A 3,058-nucleotide genomic window follows, 5' to 3' on the forward strand; every position below is an offset into this window, starting at 1 on the left:
TACAATTAGTCAAATGCATTGGATTGTCACACATTCTGACCCTAGAAACAGTAACAAAGCTGTTTACTGCGTACAAACAATGTTTTCTCGGTTTTTGCCTGTTTTCTCGGTTTAAGCATGTTTTGGGATAAAACCGGTTTAAGTGTTGTCTAAACACTCCAAATTCATCCCGAACTCTTACAATTAGTCAAATGCATTGGATTGTCACACATTCTAACCCTAGAAACAGTAACAATGCTGCTTACTGCTTAGAATCAACGTTTTCTCAGTTTTAGCTTGTTTCGGGACAAAATGGGTAAAAGTGTTGTCTAAAAACTCCAAATTCATTCCGAACTCTTACAATTAGTCAAATGCATTGGATTGTCACACATTATGACTCTAGAAACAGTAACAAAGCTGTTTACTGCTTAGAATCAACGTTTTCTCAGTTTTAGCCTCTTTCGGGACAAAATGGGTAAAAGTGTTGTCTAAAACTCCAAATTCATCCCAAACTCTTACAATTAGTCAAATGCATTGGATAGTCACACATTCTGACCCTAGAAACAGTAACAAAGCTGTTTACTGCGTACAATCAATGTTTTCTCGGTTTTAGCCTGTTTTCTCGGTTTAAGCATGTTTTTCGATAAAACCGGTTTAAGTGTTGTCTAAACACTCCAAATTCATCCCGAACTCTTACAATTAGTCAAATGCATTGGATTGTCACACATTATAACCCTAGAAACAGTAACAATGCTGCTTACTGCTTAGAATCAACGTTTTCTCAGTTTTAGCTTGTTTCGGGACAAAATGGGTAAAAGTGTTGTCTAAAAACTCCAAATTCATTCCGAACTCTTACAATTAGTCAAATGCATTGGATTGTCAAACATTCTGACCCTAGAAACAGTAACAATGCTGCTTACATCTTAGAATCAATGTTTTCTCGGTTTAAGCCTGTTTTGGGATAAAACGGGTTTAAGTGTTGTCTAAACACTCCAAATTCATCCCGAACTCTTACAATTAGTCAAATGCATTGGATTGTCATACATTCTGACCCGAAAAAGAGTAACAAAGCTGCTTACTTCTTAGAATCAATGTTTTCTCGGTTTTAGCCTGTTTTGGGATCAAACGCGTTTAAGTGTTGTCTAAACACTCCAAATTCATCCCGAACTCTTACAATTAGTCAAATGCATTGGATTGTCACACATTATGACCCTAGAAACAGTAACAAAGCCGTTTACTGCTTCCAATCAATTTTTTCTTGGTTTTAGCCTGTTTTCTCGGGTTAAGCTTGTTTCGGGACAAAATGGGTAAAAGTGTTGTCTAAAAACTCCAAATTCATTCCGAACACTTACAATTAGTCAAATGCATTGGATTGTCACACATTATGACCCTAGAAACAGTAACAAAGCTGTTTACTGCTTAGAATCAACGTTTTCTCAGTTTTAGCCTGTTTCGGGACAAAATGGGTAAAAGTGTTGTCTAAAACTCCAAATTCATCCCGAACTCTTACAATTAGTCAAATGCATTGGATTGTCATACATTCTGACCCGAAAAACAGTAACAAACCTGCTTACTTCTTAGAATCAATGTTTTCTCGGTTTTAGCCTGTTTTGGGATAAAACGGGTTTAAGTGTTGTCTAAACACTCCAAATTCATCCCGACCTCTTACAATTTGTCAAATGCATTGGATTGTCACACATTATGACCCTAGAAACAGTAACAAAGCTGTTTACTGCTTCCAATCAATTTTTTCTCAGTTTTAGCCTGTTTTCTCGGTTTAAGCATGTTTTGGGATAAAACGGGTTTAAGTGTTGTCTAAACACTCCAAATTCATCCCAAACTCTTACAATTAGTCAAATGCATTGTATTGTCACACATTATGACCCTAGAAACAGTAACAAAGCTGTTTACTGCTTACAATCAATGTTTTCTCGGTTTTAGCCTGTTTTCTCGGTTTAAGCATGTTTTGGGATGAAACGGGTTTAAGTGTTGTCTAAACACTCCAAATACATCCCAAACTCTTACAATTAGTCAATTGCATTGGATTGTCACACATTCTGACCCTAGAAACAGTAACAAAGCTGTTTACTGCGTACAATCAATGTTTTCTCGGTTTTTGCCTGTTTTCTCGGTTTAAGCATGTTTTGGGATAAAACCGGTTTAAGTGTTGTCTAAACACTCCAAATTCATCCTGAACTCTTACAATTAGTCAAATGCATTGGATTGTCACACATTCTGACCCTAGAAACAGTAACAAAGCTGTTTACTGCTTAGAATCAACGTTTTCTCAGTTTTAGCCTGTTTCAGGACAAAATGGGTATAAGTGTTGTCTAAACACTCCAAATTCATCCCGAACTCTTACAATTAGTCAAATGCATTGGATTGTCATACATTCTGACCCGAAAAACAGTAACAAACCTGCTTACTTCTTAGAATCAATGTTTTCTCGGTTTTAGCCTGTTTTGGGATAAAACGCGTTTAAGTGTTGTCTAAAAACTCCTAATTCATCCCGAACTCTTACAATTAGTCAAATACATTGGATTGTCACACATTATGACCCTAGAAACAGTAACAAAGCTGTTTACTGCTTCCAATCAATTTTTTCTTGGTTTTAGCCTGTTTTCTCGGGTTAAGCATGTTTTGGGATAAAACGGGTTTAAGTGTTGTCTAAACACTCCAAGTTCATCCCAAACTCTTACAATTAGTCAAATGCATTGGATTGTCACACATTATGACCCTAGAAACATTAACAATGCTGCTTACTGCTTAGAATCAACGTTTTCTCAGTTTTAGCTTGTTTCGGGACAAAATGGGTAAAAGTGTTGTCTAAAACTCCAAATTCATCCCGAACTCTTACAATTAGTCAAATGCATTGGATTGTCAAACATTCTGACCCTAGAAACAGTAACAATGCTGCTTACAGCTTAGAATCAATGTTTTCTCGGTTTAAGCCTGTTTTGGGATAAAACGGGTTTAAGTGTTGTCTAAACACTCCAAATTCATCTCGAATTTTTAAAATTAGTCAAATGCATTGGATTGTTAAATATTTTGACCCTAAAAAGAGTAACATATCTGTTTA

This window comes from Camelina sativa, chromosome 19 (assembly GCF_030686135.1).
Source record: "Camelina sativa cultivar CO46 ecotype springtype chromosome 19, ASM3068613v1".
Classification (NCBI taxonomy): Eukaryota; Viridiplantae; Streptophyta; class Magnoliopsida; order Brassicales; family Brassicaceae; genus Camelina; species Camelina sativa.